The 18,961-nt window shown below is 52.1% G+C and overlaps 1 protein-coding gene across 5 annotated transcripts in view; it reads left to right on the top strand.

Annotated features, from left to right (window-relative positions):
- Lingo1 (leucine rich repeat and Ig domain containing 1) overlaps positions 1-18,961 on the top strand; it is a 180,655-nt gene that overhangs the window by 61,027 nt on the left and 100,667 nt on the right. For all 5 annotated transcript variants that reach the window (XR_015737729.1, XM_048417190.3, XM_087905683.1 and 2 more), the window contains one exon: positions 12,199-12,243. The gene's annotated coding sequence lies outside the window, so the exon portion shown is untranslated. Of the gene's footprint in view, positions 1-12,198; positions 12,244-18,961 lie in introns of those variants that run through there.

Below are 18,961 nucleotides of genomic sequence, written 5' to 3'. Positions count from 1 at the left end.
AGGCGGTCCCAGAGGAAGGCAGCAGGTGTCCTTCCCCACCCTGGGGTCAGACTCAGCCAGCTGCAAACCTCGAGAGTTGGCAAAGCTATTGCAAAGGGCATCTGGGCCACTGGGCTCTGTCTCTCTCTCTCCAGGGCTACCCTGGTTGTATTATCCAGCACTTGGGGGTGGGAAGGGAAGCAAAGGAGAACACCCATCTTCAAATTCAGGCAGAGCCAGGTTCAAATCCAATGTAGGATGTGAGCCTGGACCGAGGAGGCTCATTCTCTGTATAAAGTGGGCATGACTCTGCCCTCTCCAGGGCTGTTGGGAAGACAGCATGAAAGTAATGATCTGCTCTGAGAAGACTCTAGAAATACTTATTCCCGAGCTCATGCTATGCTTCATCCATTCCCAAACTGGACACCTGTGTAAATTTCAACAACTCTGAATACCGCAAAATTAATAAAAACTCGGGATCCGAAATGGGGGTTCAACCTGAAGATCCAAAAAGCAAAACAGCCAGCCATTGGCTCTTACCTCGACCTCAGTCTGAAATGGCAATCCTGCCTCCCAGAATCTCAGAATGAGATTGTGTCTGAGAGCTGTCTCACCCTATTTTATATTCCTCTCTAGGGGTGGAATTAAAGGTGTGCACCACTGGGATTAAAGGCACGCACCACCTGATTTCTATGGCAACTAGTGTGGCTACCAGGGTTAAAGATGTGTGTCATTGTGGCTACTGGGATTAAAGGTGCGTGTTATTGTGGCTCCTGGGATTAAAGATGTGTGTCATTGTGGCTACTGGGTTTAAAGATGTGTGTCCTTGTGGCTACTGGGATTAAAGGTGCATGTCATTGTGGTTACTGGGATTAAAGGTGCGTGTCATTGTGGCTCCTGGGATTAAAGGTGTGTGTTACCATTACCTGGTCTGTAAGGCTGACCAGTGGGACTGTTTTACTCTCAGATCTTCAGGCAGGCTTTATTTATTAAAATATAATTGAAATGCCACTACAGCCGAAGTTCCCAACCAGCCCACTGTTCATTGGTCAAGAGAAGATGTTTGACTACCTGGATGGCTAATAAATGACCAGAAGCCTGCCCTTCTTTTCGGGACTTGGCTGGGAGTCTGGGGTATTAGACGGTCTTTGGCAGGGCCTTGGAGAGGTTCAGGAGCAGCCGTCCCACGTGATAGTAAAGAGAGTCACAATGGCAGCACCGTGGGCGTGGACGTGGACGTGGGGGTGGGCGTGGTGAAAGGAGCGTGTTCCTGAGAAGGGACTGGGGCCTGGCCCACATAGGTGCTTCCTAAACGGTGTCTTTGGAAATAAGATCAGGTGTTAGTGCCCTCTGCTCTAGGCCCCACTGAACTGTGGAGACCCTGGGCAAGCTGGCAACCCTGCCAGAGCCTCCTCCATATTCTTATATGGACCATGAGACCAGGTGTGGGAGATTGCTCTGAGAAACAGGACCAGGTTCCAGTGAGGCTTAGCCCTAGGAAGGGCTGTGGGTGCTGCATACTCCCTGGGGCCAGAGTGCAACAAAGGCCTCAGAAAAGCCTAGTTGGGGCCAGTATCTGAGAATGGGCTTGAACTCCTTTCTAGGCAGGGGACTGGGAGGGAGGCATGAGGCGTCCTGGCGTAGGATGGGTGGGAAGGTCAGCAGAGGGCTAGCCTTCTCTACCGTGTCCTCATGTTCTCTGGCTCCTGCTCACAGTGCAGGGCTTCCCCTTGGTGATGAGCACTCTGGTTGCTGGGCTTTCCTGGGGGCTGCAGGACCATGGCAGGTTGGCCATGCCCACTTGCTGGCTCTTTCTCCACAGGGGTAGCGCAAAGTGGATTCCTCTCTTATGCTACAGAAGGGGAAACTGAGTCTCAAAGAGGCTCAGGGACATGAATTTGGCTTATCACCTGGCTCTAAGGACAGTTTCTTTGCTCTTTGGAAAGCTCTGACTGCCTATGGAAGAAGTGTGAAAAGTGTGGCTTGTTCAGAGGGTGACGTGGCGTGAAAAGCATGACCTCCTTGGGAACAGCTCTGAGAGGCTGGACTCAGGGGGGTTGTACACCTCTGGGCACAGAAAACCCACCCCAAGGTCCCGCAGCCCCCATAGCAGCCTTTTGTCAGGGACTTGGGGCCCAAGCCTCACAGTGAATGCAGCTATTACCCACTCCCCCACGACCCCTCTTTCTCTGCTGGTGGTGGCAATGACTGAGGGTGCATTTCTCTCTGGGATAATCAGACTTGATTGAGAGGTTCTGATGCCTCTGAACCCTGGGCAGAGCGATGTTTCCTTTCAATGGTGACATTTTAGACGCGGCAACAGTGTGTGGAGTTCTGGCCTGGTGTCTGATAGAGCTCAGTTTTTAGTCCTTCTCCACTTCCCTTCACAAGACCCCTAGTGTCTGCTCATGGGCAGGTCAGTGTCTCCTGAATTTGACTGTCAGATTTATTCTGAGGAGGCCTGGAGCTGGCGAGCCTTCCGTGCAGACAAGGTCAGTCTCTGAGCCCTGCTCCTGAAGTCATAGTACAGGATTGCGGAACAAAGCAGAGGGCTGGTAGACCTGGGTGTGGAAACCTGAAGGTAGGTCTCAGGCCGTGCTGAGCCCTGAGTGCCCTCTGACGCTTGGCTGTTAAGACAGAGGTAGAAAAAGAGGACACATGGGCCATACTGGGCCTGGTGAGGGAGCAGGGGTAGCCTGCTTGGGGGTCTGGGGTTGGCGCTCTGGAAGAACAGGAGATGGGACGAACCGGGTTTCTTCTTGGAGACACAGGAAGTTTATGTGAGGGGGTGTCTAGAGCAGTGGGTCTCCACCTTCCTAACGCTGTGACCCTTTAATACAGTTCCTTATGCTGTGCTGATCCCCAACCATAAAATTATCTTTGTTGTTACTTCATAACTGTAATTTGCTACTATTATGAATCACAATGTAAATATCTGTGTTTTCCGATTTTCTTAAGCAACCCTTGTAAGAGAGGAATTCGACCCAAAGGGATTGAGACCTACAAGTTGAGAACCTCTGGTTTAGTGAGTTCTGAAGGAGAGGCCACGAGGGTGAGGCTGGGGCCTGGCCTCTTCTTCTCCTTCCCTGTGTGCCTTTGGTAAATCTGTACCCACTCTGGCCTCAGTTTTGCCATCTGTAAGATGGGGGTTTTGGTCTGTACCAACCATTTACTGGACCCCTTCCCTGATTCTACAAAAACCTGAAAAGGGGGTAGGTTTGGGGTGTCCCTGGGGTCTGAGGTATTGAGGGGATAGGAGGCAGATGTATTTGCTGTTGCCTACTGTAGCCAGCACATTCATTAAGCATCTCTAAGATGAATGCACCCCCCAGTTCACCTGGCACACGAGCCTCGGGATTTATTTCTTCCTGAATGGTATCATCCATCATGCTGGCTCTATTGCCAGCAGGTACAGTCAGCTCCCACCTGAGCTCCTGCAGGCCAGAGGCCTGGTATTTTCCAGACAGGGCTCCCCTCCCTCACAGGAGTGCTCCTGTAACGTCCTCCGTCCTTCACTTCAGAGATGTGGGGTTAGGTCTGCCTTTTAGGTGTATCCTAAGTCAGACCACAGGCACAGGGTCCTCATTGGGCTATGAAGACAATCAGAGCTGGCTTCTCGGAGGAGGTAGCAACATTGGCTTTGAACCTAAAAAAACAGTTCGGCAGGGATCAGACAGGGAGAAAGAGGAGGAGTTACCTACGGCACGGGTTGAGAGAAAGGTGGCCCCATGCAGTAAACTGGAAGATACTCTTGGCTCACATCTACTTATGGGGGGGTCTAGACAATGCTTGTTGACTGACTGATCCTCTCCCCTGTCCTTAGACTCTTCTGTTCCTTAGGCCTAGGTGCTCCTAGGTGGCCCTGGGATCATCTGTGGCCATATATTGCTCTCCATTCATGCAGTTGTTTGCCCATCCCCCACCCCAATCCCTGGTCGATGCACGTGAAGTATGGCCACTAGGTTACCTTGGAAAACCACTTAATTTTTTTGTGCCTCAAGACCAATTTCAAGTTGACCCAGCTCCCCGTATATGAGATGACTGTCATAAGGCCTGGCTCATAGCGACTCATCATGGTGCATGCAGGTCTCCTCCTCCGCCTTAGGAGGAGTCTCCAGGCCTCACTCTAAGGATTGCATCTGAGAAGTCTCCCAGCAATGACCAGCTCAATGGGGTGCGACATTGGGTCTGGACATTAGTGGGATGTTTAGAAGGCGGGAAGACTTGGACCAACGATGGTGTATTGGTTGGAGGGTCCAGGGCAGCTGTCCAGCTGTGCATCCTACCGGCAACATTTACCAGCTCTGTGTGCTTGACCTTGTTGGAGGAGGCGTTAAGCCCCTGTCTTGATTCCGCCATGAAAGGGTCTACACTGCACTGACTTCAGAGCGTTGCACTGATTGAGGAGACCACGCTTGGGAAGTGCTTGTTCAGTGCTAGCTATGGAGAAGCTTGGAAATCTGGCAATCACAGTGGACTGGGGAGTGACCTATGACTGGGAACTGGTTGCTAAGGGAGGCTCAGGGTCCAGGCTGATACGTGCTTGATTCCAAAGTTCTGCTTGGGGCAATCCCAGTGCCTACTGAGGCTTCTGGTGTCCCGCCAGTGTTGTAGCCTCCCACGGGGAGTTGCTGGACCAGGCTTTGCCCACAGACTTTTCTTCTTAGGCTTGTTGTAGGCAAGACCTTCTCTGACCTGTGGGTCCAGTGGGACCTGGAGCACTGGGCCCACACAGCAGGAGCTCAGAGACACTTTGCTGTTAGCTCTATGGTTTGGAAGGAGAAGCGGAGCTGCTCAGTTGCTCCCAGGACTCTAAGCAATCACTGCACAAGTCCACTAACCCCGCCTGCTGTGTACCCAATTGGGAGGACCCCAGTCCTGGCTCCCAGAAGCACCCCTGCAGCCCCCTGATGTCCACCCAGCTGTCTGACCTGAAGCTCCCCTCCCGGGAACTGGAAATTTGCTGCCCACTGCAGTGGAAGCAAATCTCAGCCTCTCCCTCATCCAGCTGTCCTCCCAATGCTTGTTAAGGTGAGACTAAGCCACCCGGCTCCATGTCTGTACCTCTACTTTCACAAAGAACTATAATTTGACTCTGGAAAAACTCTGAAAGTGAGAGAAGCAAAGTTGTTCCCCACTCTGCCCCAAACGGGCTCTGCAGGAACCTTGGCCTGGGCTCTTTGTACCCTACTCATCCCTTTAGAAAGGCACAGGTAAGCTGGACCACGATGGTGCACATCTTTAATCCCAGCACTTTGGAGGCAGAGGAGGCAAATCTGAGTTCAAGGCCAGTCTGGACAACAGAGCGAGTTCCAGGACAGCCAGGGCTATACAGAAAAGAGAAACATTGTCAGCAGCAGCAACAACAATAAAAACAAAAGGAAGACAGGCAGGTAGGCACAGGACATAGGGCACAGGGCACAGACTAGGGATCATGGGCTAGGAAGGATGAGCTCTGATTGCCCTTGCTCCCAAATCTGGGCCCCTTCTTGTCCCCTTTCACCACCTGGAGGTGGAAGTTAGACTCCTATTTCTACACAGGATATGGTCGTACCCTCTGTCCAACCCCTAAGGAGCTCTGTGTGCTTGTTTCTGGAACAGGTTGGCAAATGTGCCAAAGGTAAGCTGGTAATGAATGGAGAGAGATGGCAGAATGAGGAAGGGGAGGAGACTAGAGGAAAAAAAGGAACCCTGCCTCTCCTCCAGAAACCCCTTCTAGCTAGGGTGCAGGCAGCAGAGGCTGGAGAGCTCCCTCTGGCCAGCTGAAGTTCTCATTCATTCGTCTCTTTGGTACAAGTGAAGGAGGCTCTGGCCCTACTCATACATCCCTGAAGGGCTTCCTCTAATCCCTTACCATGCCGCAGGCTCTCTTGTGAACCTGTGGGGTTCAAAGGATGGGCTGACAGCAAGGGGCTCCTTATGTGGGGACAGCTAGAACTGGCCACACTTAGCCACCAGGGCAATTCTTTGGTGGTCACCTTCCCTCCGGTCTCTGCCAAAGGTAAACCTTCAAGTCCCTGTCTCCTTCAACAGCATGTCATCCTTGGAATGAGTTTTCCTTGACTATGCCGTGACTTCTTCTTATCTCGTAGGCTGAATACACGTTCAGAATTTCTCGTTTTTATGACTGGGGTCTGTGTGGCTTCTCTGTCCTGTTTGATTACAGTGGTCAGCTTCTTTGCCTTCACACAGACCTGGGTTCAGTTCTCTCCCCACCACGAGAAACTCACCATGTCCTTGGTTAGTTGTTCTAACTCAAGCCTTAGTTCCCCCCTCCGTAAAGCGAGATACAGGCGCCCATCTCAGAGAGCGTCTCAGAGGGCAGGCGGCCTACTGACAGCGCAAAGGCTTTCTGTGTCTGCCTCTCTGTGCACTGGCTGCAAGATTCTGTGTGGAGAGCCTGGGGCTCCTTCTAACTCAGGCTTCTAAAACTATGTCTAGTCCCCTAACACTTGGCAGCACCCTTGGCCTGCTCCAACCTGGCATGGGAGTGGTTCAGCTAGGTTGGCTAAATTCCCTGGAGCAGACCCTCTCTTTGGACCCTGTACCCCAGTGCCTTCTACCCAATGTAGGGTCCAAACTGCTCTCTCCCTCTCTCCCTCTGCCTCACCAGCCCCGTCCCTTCCTCTGAACCCAGGGCTCCTTCAGGCCCCCATGGTCTCTGTTTCTGCTGAGGTCTTGGCAAGTTTTTCCAGGTCAGCATGGATGCCTGAGCTTCTGCTCCCAGAAGCAGGGCTGAACTGGTTTGCGCTGGTTCCTGAACCTTCAGGTCCCTTGCTGTCTGCAGTCCCCAGGAGGTTGCACAGGGAAGATGAGGTGGGAAGGTGCTTGCCTGGAGAACCCCAGGGTCGGATTGTTTGGTTCTTATTGCCAGTAGGGGTTCCTGTGGGGAGCACAGGCCACAGACCTTTCTGGGTGGTCACATCTGCTGCTTGTGGGATTGCAGCGGGCTGGGATGAGAGCATCTTGTCAGGGGAGTTGGGGGTTTTCCTGTGTCCACAGCCCTTTGCTTCCCCTGTATTCTGAATCGGAGGGTGCCAGAGATTAAGCTGGTCCTCAGAGTCTAAGAGCAAAGGATTGAAAACCAGAGAAGTTTCCTGACATCCACTGAGATAAGGGTTACCAAAGAAGCATTAAACTGTATTGTGAATGATGCACTGGGTTTAACAAGACCTGGCAGGCAGAGGGCATGTGAACGAGGCTTTGGGTATTAACTAAATTGTTGATCTGTTCTCCTTCTGCAAGTAGAGAGCACCAGGTGAGGGACCCCATTGAGTTACATGCTCCCCATAACACTGGAGCCCTGCTCCTGCCCAGCCTGTTTCTCAGTACAAAGACACTTCCTCAGGAAGGCCTTCCTTGATCACTGCCATACACTGGGTGCTCCCTGGCCCTTCCTGCAGATCTCTTTTTACTGTGGTCATTGGGTGATGGTTGCCTTTGTCACCAGGCTTTCTTTATAAGGTTCGTTAGGTCAGGGATCTCAGGACTTGGTGGTCCCAGCTCCCAGCCCAGTGCTTGGCACAGAGTTAGGTACCTACTGAACGGCTATGTGAAATGGGCAGGACACCAGCTGAGGAGCTGCCAGGAAGAAAGAGGTGGGGCTGAGGGCTGAGGGGACCCCAGTGAGGTGTACACAGTGCCTGGGCGCAGCCAGCCGGGCTCCTTTGTGTCATTAGGCAGCTCTTTAAAGAGCTGTTACAGGAACAAAAGCCACACAGCTGCCAGTGCCTCAGTGGGCGGTTGGCCTGCTGAAGAGCCAACTTGTCACCCCCCTAGGCAGGTTGGTGACTCTGGGGAGTGGAGCCAGCCATGAGGCTGGGGGCTGTGGGAAGCAGGACCATTGGCAGGCCCAGTCCTGACCTCACCAAAATTATTATTTTTTCAAACCTTCAAGAGAAAGGGGATATTTTTAACTTTGTTCCATGAAGGCATCCTAGGGGAGCCAGGGGTGGGGAATTCAGAAGCCAAGGAGGGGGAGGGACCAAGGGCAGGTCTGGGGGCTTCCAGAGAGCCCCTGGGAACAGCTTTTTCCTCCTTTGTCCCCAGCCCTGTTAAATTTTTTAAAAGCTCCAAACAGCAAGAGGGACAGTGGAGTTCATTATATCGAGTTATCTCCTCCGTTTCAGGCGAAGATCAATCTTCTGAGTCTTGCAGCTCCAAGGGGGAAGGGAAGAGAAAGAAAATGGGAGGCGAAGGAAAAAAAAACTCCCTGGACCAATTTCCGCTGGCTAACACGATTACCCGGCTGCCTGGCAGCAGCGCCAGCTGTTGGCAGGCATGCTGGCCCCCCGCCAGCCTCGCTCAGCTGCCGGCTGCCCCAAGGCTCCCTCCTGAGTGGGGTGGGTTGGCAGGTGTGAAAGCCCCACATGCCCCTTGGTTGGGGCTGCTGAGCATGGCATCCCAGGGATGCTGCAAGCCCCACTGGTACCTGCCGACACCCATTGCTCAGCCTATGCCATAATCCAGGCTGTGCCCAGTGTCCTGCCATGATGAGTGTGGCCTCTGACTCCTTCCCAGGGGAGACTTCTTCTTCAGAGAGTAAAATCACAGAGAGCTGACTCCTCTAATTCATTTATTCATCCACTCATTCATTCATTCATTCATCCATTCATTCACTCACTCACTCAACAAATAGTCCCTGAGCATTCCCTTGGCAGCACGCAATCCTCACATATTCAGAGACAAAAAAGGTGTATGTGGTCTGTGTTGAGAAGGGGACAGACAAGGGACAGGAACACACATACACAAGCAGGACAAGCTCAGATAGGATAAATGCTCTGAAAGTGAGTGGTTGGTGTGTCCAGGCGTGTTACTCAGGGGAGGAGGGAGATTCCATCTGAGGGAGGGGCTTTGCACCCAGAGGAAAAAGATGTCTGAAGCTTGAGGCTGGCCCAGCTGAAGGAGGACAGAGGCCATTGTGGTGGGAAGGGAGTTCTGAGAGTAGAGCAGGCCCCAGAGGCTTTAGGAGGAGGTTGCTGGTGTGGGACAGTCACAGTAGTCGTGACTCTGTTGTGGGGGTTTGAACTGTTGTCCACGTGAGATACCCAATTCCATCAGGGCAAGGGCAGCGTGGGGCAGAAGGCAGCTGAAGAGTCAGGGCTTAGATGTGCTTGAGGAAAAAATTGATAGTGGCTGCTGATGGCTTGGGTGTGGGTGTGTGGGATAAAACGGAGTCAAGGTGGAGGGAGATGTAATTTTGGGTTAAAAATGAAGTGTTCTGGGTTGGACAGAGCCGTTAGGAAGAGTAAGTAGAGGTGACGGATTGGCTTCCAGCTCTGGAGCTGTGCTCGGAAGACTGGGGCTAGCACGAGGGAGCTGGAGGCAGAGCTGTGTGTAGAGGAACGAGGGCCCATGGACACTGTGGCCTCCGATGTTTGGAGAGGGAGTGGCCAGAGGAGGCCAGTCCTGGGAGGCCAGAGGTAAGTGTCTCCACATGGAAAAAGCCATCAGCACATCAGATGCTGTCCAGATCTTGGGGACCAGGACATAGCTTTCTGGGAATCTTGATATGACTGTGTTGTGGAGTGGAAGGAACCTTGCAGCTCCAGAGAGGGCTGCAAGACAGTAGCCAGAACTGTAGAGCAGACAATTGAGTCTTCTCCCTCCCTCCCTCCCTCCCTCCCTCCCTCCCTCCCTCCCTCCCTCCCTCCCTCCCTCCTTCCCTCCCTCTCTCCCTTCCTCCCTCCTTCCCTCCTCCGTGCCTCCCTCATTTCTTCCTCTCACCTAACTCTTCCTTTCATCTATTTCCTTTTAAGCTCACTGATTTGTAGGGTTTTTTCCCCCCAGCAAAATGGAGATGTCATCTCAGATGTCACTGGATCTCAGTGAATAAGAGTCTCACTGTGTAACCCTTGCTGTCCTGGAACTCACTCTGTAGACCAGGCTAGCCTTGACCTCACTGAGATCTGTCTGTCTCTGCCTCCTGAGTGTTGGGATTAAAGGCGTGCACCCAGTGGAACTAATCTTAAGCACATGCTCCCATGGGGAAATAGCTAGCAGTATATCAGCACAAATAAGTTTTTGGAGGGCACTTTGGCAACAAGTAGAAAAATTTAGAGTGTTTATATCCTTTGATTAACCCTTTGGAACTTGCCTAGAGAAATGCTTACATATGCCTACAAAGAAACAGGATTCCCCACACACCTACCACCCAGTAAGTAATGTCTGAAATAAAAAGTTGGATTCCTTCAAGCATACATCCTTGGGGTTCCTGGTCATCTGTTGAGAGTGTGCCCCCTTGTGGAGGAGCACAGTGTAGCATGTGTGGCACTCCCAGGCTCCTTAGCAGTGTCTGCTGCCTCTCTAACCAGAAGCCCTTGGGGAGCTCAGGGACCATTCAGCACTCCAGTATCCCCTAGAGCAGTGGTTCTCAACCTTCCTGACGCTGCAACCCTTTAATACAGCTCCTCATGTTATGGTGACCCCCAACCACAAAATTATTTCCTTGCTACTTTATAACTATAATGTTGCTACTGTTATGAATCATAATGTAAATATCTGACAGGTGACACCCAAAGGGGTCACAGTGCATAGATTTAGAACTGCTGCTCTAGAGAATAATGATCTGAGTGGCATCATGTCAAAAGCATGCTATGAAGACCGGCAGGGCTAACACGTGGTGCTTTCAGCCAGATCGGGTGCCGAGCAAAGACGAGCAAAGCGTGATGCTCTGTAAGACATGGAAGGATCTATAATACATTGTAGAAGAACACAGGGGCTATGAACCCTAGAACAGATTCTATGTGTGCACCTCTCTATGGGTACACGTGTACCCCAGAGTAGACCTGTGTGTGCACCTCTCCACGAGTGCACATGTACCCCAGAGTAGATCCCATGTGTGCACCTCTCTATGGGTGCACATGTACCCCAGAGTAGAATCTATGTGTGCACATCTCTGTGGGTACACTGTTACCCAGGGTAGACCCTGTGTGTGCACCTCTCTATGAGTACACATGTACCCCAGAGTAGACCTGTGTGTGCACCTCTCCACGGGTGCACATGTACCCCAGAGTAGACCCTGTGTGTGCATCTCTCTATGGGTTCATATATACCCCTAGAAAAGGAGTTTGCTTATTGTACTTGAATAATCAAACAATACTCTGTAATAATGGAAATTTAGATTTTTTTTGTTGGTTTTGTTGTTGTATGTTTGTTTGTTTGCTTGTTTTGGGACAGAATGTTTCTGTTAGCCCTGGCTGTCCTGGAACTCACTCTGTAGACCAGGCTGGCATCAAACTCAGAGTTCTACCTTCCTCTGCCTTTGGGATTAAAGGTGTGCACCACTACCACCTGACTTGAAAATTTAGATTTTTATCTCTTCCCGGAAGTATTCTAGGACTGCACCAGCCCAGAGACATTTATTGTTAGATCTGTTTGGAATGCCCACCCTCACCCTCACCCCCATGGCTGCTCTGAGCAATAGGTGCACGTATGTGTGTGTGTGTGTGTGTGTGTGTGTGTGTGTATTCTCAGCCTATGAACTTCTTGGGTCTAGACTATATACTTTGCAGGTACATGTTCTAGGTACATACAACTAGAGACATGTTTAAAAGCAGGAGTTGTTCAAATGGGACCCCAGATGGCAGTAGCAGCACCCAAGAGAAGCTACTTGAAATGCAAATTCTCAGGCTCACCCAGGACCCCTTGCTCAGAAACTCCAAGGGTGCCAGCAAGCTGTGTTTGTTCAAACCCTCTGGGGATAGATGTACCTGCTTGTTCTGATGGGCAAAAGGCCAGCCCAGAGTCACAGGGTGACCCAGTGACGTAACTGAACTGGGCTGGGTCAGGGTGCCAGGCATATGTGGGCCCTTGTGCTCTATTCCTGCCATTTCTCTTGGGTCCCACTTGGACCAAGGCCAAATGTGACCTTGAAAGGCGATTTGAGGCCCAGCCCTTTTGTCCAGGCACCAGACAATCATCCTTGCTGCTGTGGGTGGTCCGGGTGAGGTGGGGTGGGGTGGGATGGGGTAGGGTGGAGGTTCTCCTAGTCTAGTTCACAGATCTCAGGACACATGTGGAGCCTGGGTTGGCCTGAGCAGCAGCTCTGACCTGAAACATGTTTTACTCTGTGAAATGAACCCTGCGTCTTTGCTCAGCCTCTCCTGCCTCTTCTGCCCCAGGGCATGGCAGGTCCAGGCTAAACAGAGAGCTTGGGTGAGGCAGACTGAAGGGTAGGTCTGGGTGTCCGCTCATCTCTTCCCTCATGTTTCTCTGCAGGAGTCCTGCTGAGGAGCCTTGAGACTGGAGTGAGGCCTGAGAGAGGTGAGCCACCAGCCACTGTTGTCCTGTCTCCTAAAGGCTGTGTTGCTTCCTCAGCCATGTTGGGGGTGGGAGGAGTTGCTGAGTTATTGAGTGAAGAAGAGGGAAAGGTTTGGGAATCATCTTGGGGGGTAAGAAGTTGGTTCACAGACTACTGAGGCCAGGCTTATGGGGAATCAGGGTCCTTTGGAAGAGTCAGGAGAGCAGCCAGCAGCAAGGCGAGCTGTGAGCTAAGAGTAAGCCAGGTGAGTAAATTGGGGCTGGGAATTGTCGGGCCTGGCAGACACTGGATTTGTGGGTGTTGGTGAGGGGGCAGGACTTGTGCTGAGATCAGTAAGCATTTTGAGGGTTCCATTCTCTTTCTTACAAGCACTACTGGCCTGGGGAGAGGCAGGGCCATCAGAATCAGGGCAGACACCAAGACCCCAGGACACCCTAGCACAGTTTTTTAACTTAATTTCCCATCAGAGCCTCAGTGTGTCTGCTGAGACAGCCTCACCGCCACATGGTAAGCCAGCAGAAGAGGCTATGAAGTATGGTAAATCCTGGGCCCAGCAGTGCTGGCAGGGGTCACTAAGGTCATGAACTGAGGGTCAGGTTTAACACCTCTCTGTTAAACCCCTCCATTTCCCCCCTCCATTTTCTGGTGGGTCAAAGGGGACTTCTGAAAATTAGTCCTCCTGGATGTTACTCTGTGTAGAGAAGACCATGCACATAGTTGGTGCTTAATAAACGGTAAAACACACACACACCAGTTGCTAAGCAACTGAGATGTGGGGAAAGAGTGATGACCTGAGGGTCAGCGAAAGCACAGTCTTCCGCAGCTGAGCCCTCTGCCAAGGCCTATCACTGCAGAGCAGTGATTCACTCTGTGGAGGGATCCAGGCCGCCTGCCTGGAGGAGGGGCAGTAATTGTTACTAATTTGCATGCTCAATCACTTCTTTTTAAGTCTTCAAGAAACCTTTCCAGACTTTAATTAGCTCATTCGTCTTAGCAACAACAATCTTGGAAAGGAGCAGTTTGTTCCTTTCTTAGAGGTGGGGGAGGCAAAGCTGTGGGTAGGGACGGAAGCCAGTGGTGCGGCAGGCTGCGGCCTGGGTCCCTACTCCTAGCATGGAGTCACGGGTGTGTGTGTGTGTGTGTGTGTGTGTGTGTGTGTGCACGCGCGCGTGCGTACGCCCGGCAGCTGGGGCTGTCAGATCCTAGAGAGAGTGGGGGTGCACAAGGGACCAGGCCACAGTCGTCGGGGCTCTTGCATTTGAACGCTGCCAGCCCTTCCTGCTGTGGTGTGCCTCCTCTGATAGGGCATTTTGCCTACCCTGCTTGTTAATCCACTCTTGGTGTCCCTTCCTAGGGTGGCTGAGCAGTCCCAGCCCTGTTAAGTTGGGTGCACTTACGCTATCAGTACTTGTCCCGGCTGGGGCTGGCAGAGGCCACTATTTATGGGAAAGACTGGAAATGGGTAGGGAGGCCAGTTGAGGAGCGTGCAGACTTGTGAGATTTGGAAAGCATGGCTATCGGGTGGGGCAAGGGGGCAGGGAAGAGGGGAGTCCAAGTCTACAGCCCTGTCAACATTGCTGGATACAGCTTCTGAGTAATTAGGGGGCTGGTTCCACAAAACCTCTGAGACGGAGAAGACTGCATGCTGGGCAGTGCCCAGTGAGCATGTGCGAGCGAGCTGAGGGAAGCCTGGGAAGAGGTACTGTGGGAATCCAGGCGTGGTTACATGAGCATGTGCTAGGGCAAGAGGAGACGGGTAGGGCATGTGGGGTGTGTGGCTTCCCTCTGCAGTAAAGGCTGGGCCTGAGTTGCGCCAGGCTTGGACAGTGCTCCGCTTTGGCCAATCCACACAGGTTCCACAGGAGGACACCTGTCTGAGGGGACCAAAGGGAGTTTGGCACAGACAGCTGAGCCCAGGAGGGTCAGTGGTAGGATGTTCACCTGGTGGGGTTGCTGGCACTCGCAAGCCCATCCTTGCTAAGTGGCTTTCTGGGCCTGACTCTGTGGGTGGGTCTGAGCTACTGACCTGAGGAAGAGTCACACTCCCCGCCAGAACAGGAACAGAGCAGCGGAGGAGGGTGTCAGGCCAGTGAGCTACATTTTTAGCTTTAAAAACGTATTCTGTGTCTGCTTCAAATGCTGCTTCCTTTTTTTGGTTTTTACCTCAGTTCCCCCATCCCAGCAGGGAGACCCCATTGTCCTTTCCTGACAGGCTTTTCCAAGGTCTGGGGGTGTGTGGATGGAGGGGTATCTGAGATACACAGCCCAGAGGGGAGCCCTCAGGCTCTGGGCCTGACTTCTTGGCTTCACACCCTCCCCACTTAGAAGCTGGGTGATGTTGGGTGTGTTTCCTGGAGTCTCTGGGCATCAGTGTTGACCAAGAGGTCTTCTGTGATTGGGTGTCTGCAGCAGAGCTGTTGTCACTACCAGCACTGTGACTGTGGCTCCCTTCAATAGGTGGACGAGAGGGTCAGTTCAGGAAGGAGTGAGGGATGTGTGGGTCATCACCCTGGGTAGCATGGTTAGGGTGGAAAGGTGGCTCTTGCCTCTCTGCCTCCCTCTTGGTGTCAGTTGCTGGAAGCTTCCATGAGCACTGCTAAGCAAGAGATTCACGGCGTACAGTTGGACAGCACCTGTCCTTTCAGATACAGATGTCCTCAGCCAACAAGGTAGAGACGGCACCAAAGGATGGAGTCTGGTGGCGGGATGAAGAGACTCCTTTTCATGGATACAGAGCGTGTCCCTGGTGATACTGAGGTGGGGCTGAGGGCTCTGACCCACCGAGGAGGGAGAAGAGGGGACAAGAATGACACATTTCACATGCCACCCAGTCTGGGTTCTTCACACATCATTTCTTCCTCATGTGGGAAGGATTTCCCACATCCATAGTGGGGATGACATATTGGGAAGGTGCTGACCCCAGGGGCAAAGAGTGTTGAAGCCCTCCAGGTCCTGGGCTTCAGGGTCTCAGGAACAAATACAGTTTTCACTTCTGGCTCTAAGTGTTCCAAATAGTTACCTGCTTGGGTGGGGATGGACCTGTGTGTGGGATATGCTGTTCCTCCCCAGCAGGAAGCACTGAGCACTGGGCAGCTTTCTTCCATCTTCTACAGTGCGAGCCCTGAGTAGCTCCCACAGCCCAGCCTGGTACCTGGATCCTGCGTGTCCTCCCTGTACCTGCCTCCTCATCCCAGCCAGGCTCTCACCACCTGTCTCCCAGCAGGAAGAGGAGCCCTGGAGGGGCAGGAAGTTGCAGTAGGATACTAAGCCTTATTATGGCAGTGTGTGTCGAGTGTGGCCAAGCATCTTTCTCCTGTCACCTTCATTCTGCAGCAGAGGAAATTCAGACCAGAGAAGTAGTGACTGGCCCAAAGTCACACAACTGACCTGGGTGGTGGGGCCCACTGCAGTCCCAGTCTGGCTTTTCCCTCTGGAAAGTCCCTGGATTCTCTGACAGGCGAGAACCTCACCCCAGCCATCATTTCTGCTGTGGTCAGGCACCAGAGAGGCACCATATACACACATTATATTAACTTCCCTGCCACAGGCTCTTTCTGACCCATGTTACAGATGTGCAAGGTGAGGCCAGGGAGAGACTCAGGCTTTTCTGAAGTCAGGTTGTCATTCATCCTCTTGACCTGCTACTCCAGAGAATCTGGCGACAATTAGGCCAGTTCTTCCTCTGCTGTAAGTGATTTATACGTGTCCCACTCCACCAGGTCTGGGGACTGCCTGCGCACCTGAAGAGAAGGGGGAGCCAGGCTGTGTAAGCAGGCAGAGGCAGGGTCAGTCTCTACGCTTAGGGGAGAGATGCAGGGGCATTCACCTGTCTTTCTGCTGTTGGAACCACCAAGGTGACATAGGTAGCTGCTAAGAACCTGGCCTGTGCAGGCAGTTGTGTGCCCTCGGGTGTATGAGTTGAAGTCACCGCCTCAGTTCCTCTACCTAAATGGGAGAATGATAGCAGTTCTGCTTTGCAGGCCTGTTAGAAGGGTGTTTGTCAACTTAGGGAAGCAATAACAGAATGCCAGAGACCAGACATTGAGTGCCTCTGTGTCTGTCTGTCTGTCTGTCTCTCTCTCTCTCTCTGTGGTGTCTGCGTAGGTATAAACACCCTATACATGTGGAGTTCAGAGGTCAATGTCAGATGTGTTCCTTGTTTGCTCTCCATGATTTCTGTTTTGCTTTGTTTGTTTGCTGAGACAGGTTTCTCACTGAGCCTGGAGCTATTGGCTGGGCTAACTGGTTATCAGGCTCCTGGGATCCGCCTGTCTCCTCTTGGAGTTTACTAAACACCATGTCTGGCTTTACATGGGTACCGTGGACCCAAACTCAGGTCCCGATGCCTGCACTGCAAGCACTGTACCCATTGAGCCATCTTCCCAGTCTGGGACTAGGGTTTTGTTGTTGTTGTTGTTGTTGTTGTTGTTGTTGTTGTTGTTTTTCCAAGAAAGAGCTAGTTGAGCCTGTTAGCGCAGGCCTGTAATCATAGTTGTTTAGAGGCTGAGGCAGGAGGATCATGAGTTGAAAGCCTGAGTGAGGACAGGTCAGTCCAGGCAATTTACTGTCTCAAAATAAAATACCATTAAAAGGGCTGTGGATACAGATCAGTAGATGAGTGCTTATTTGTCATGTATGAGAGCCCTCAGTTAATTCCCAGCACCAAAAAATGGGGAAAAGTCTATTTTTCTATAGTTCTAGAGGCTAGGATGCCAAAACTGTGGGGGCTTGGAGACTGGAGATAGTGTTCAGGGGTAGATGACTTGCCTAGCATCTGGATTTGAATTTCTAGGATAAAAACAACATACACAGCCGAGATGGGCTCTTCTGCTGTGTCATCCGGCAGAGCCATCCAGAAAGGCACGTGCTCACGACTATGACAGCTCCCAAAGGCTCCGATTCCACACTGTTGCTTTGGGGATCGTTGCCAACATGGGTACTTTGGGGACCCATCCAAGTGATAGCATTCCCTTCTGGCTTCCCAAATCCATGTTTTTCTTATAGGAGCAGTACATTTTCTCCATCCCAAGACCCCAACTTGTTTCCCTATCACCTCCAAAGTGCAAATCCCAGTGTCCCTTGCGTCAGACATGGACAAGACACAGGGGACACCCATCCCAAGGCAGCATCTTCCAGCCCTGGGAAGATCAAGCAAGTGGCCCACTTGCTGTGACAGTCAGGCCTTGAATGGACACTACATCACTGAAAGGAGAAATGAGCATAAAGAAGCCACTGGTCCCAAGCAAGTCCAAAAGCCACCAGGAAGTCATCCTTCCATTTTCAAGTTAGATGGTAATCTCCTTTGATGTCACTTGCCGCATCCTGGCCATGCCAGGGCAGGGCTTGGGCCTCCAGAGCTTCAGGCAGCCTTGTCTGGATAGCTTTGCTCCAACTAGTCAGCCACCCTCACAGGTTGGTGTCTCGTGTCTGTGACTTCTCCAGGCTGGGGCTGGCTGCACTCTAGTGGTCCTCTGATCCTAGCTGATTGGAAGCTGCCTCAATGCCTTTTTTTCTGTAGGCGTTACCTGAATTGGAGCTCTCTGGGGGCTTTACCTTTGTGACAGATCTCTGCTGGGTGCCCATGGCCTTTGCAAAAGCTTCTGACTTGTAACTTCTGAAGTGGCAGGTTGAGCCATCCCTGGGTGGGACAGCCATCAGGTTTGTGCTGATATTTGGGTAGAGGAGTCCTGAGGTGGTGAAAGGCTGTGATGGCTGAAGCACCTTTCTGGTCCCTATTGTCTGTAGGGACAGATCGCCACTACCCCTAACAGTCTCACGCGGTCACTCAGCCGTTCCCTCAGCGCTCTTTCCCAGCCGTGCTTTCCAGGCTCCAGCAGCCAGACTGAAGAGTCTCAGGTTTACTCCTGCCTCCCTCTGGGTGCTCAGGTCCCTCTTCCCACTGCCTCTTCCTCCCTGTGTTCTGCAGCATGATCCATCAGACACCAAGCAGAGCCCTGAACACTTTGGGGCTCTTACTTCTGCTGAATGTCATAGTCCGTTGTCCTTAGGTGCACCTCCCACGAAGTCCTAGGACACAGACGCAATGCAAGTCCTTACTGTAACCAGGGAACACTTCCCCTTGTTCCAGAACCTCCTTCCCTGTGCCCTCTGAGTTCCCAGCAGAGTGGTCCTTCCCAGCTACATTCTGTAGCATGCATCTTCATTCCTCTCCTCCTGTTCACTCTTCGTGGTAATGAAGGCCTTTCCTGGTCTCTTCCTCTAAACTCTTGTGCCTTCCTTTGCCTCCAGTCCAAAGTCACTGCCCCATCTCAGCTCTGGCAGGGCAATGCCCCACCTTGCTGGCACTGTCTGTCTTAGTCCATTTAGTGACATGGTTCCAGAGTAATTCAGAAAAAAAGACGTTTCTTTCTTATGTTTCTAGAGTTTAGAAGCCTGAGGTTGGAGGGGCTGTACCTGAGGAAGGGCTCCTTGCAGCCTCGCCCGTCATGCACAGGAGAGTGCACACATGACGCTGCACATGTCTTATGCACTTGGTGAGCTTGGAGCTGTCAGAGGTGCTCTCGGGGCTATAGACTATCATACAGTGAGCACAGGGGTCCTCCTGGCTCATTTGTGTAACTAGACATGGAACCCGCTATAACCTCCTTTCATCCACCCCGACTTTTGCCCAATATCAGCCCTAGATTTCCTATTATCTGGCCCAACAGCTGTCCATGAGTTTGGGGTAGGGGTGGAAGACGGACATTTCATGTATTTAGT

Source organism: Myodes glareolus, chromosome 4 (assembly GCF_982192425.1).
Source record: "Myodes glareolus chromosome 4, mMyoGla1.1, whole genome shotgun sequence".
Lineage (NCBI taxonomy): Eukaryota > Metazoa > Chordata > Mammalia > Rodentia > Cricetidae > Myodes > Myodes glareolus.
The sequence above is the reverse complement of the archived record's forward strand: the minus strand, read 5'-3'. Positions and strand labels throughout refer to the sequence as shown.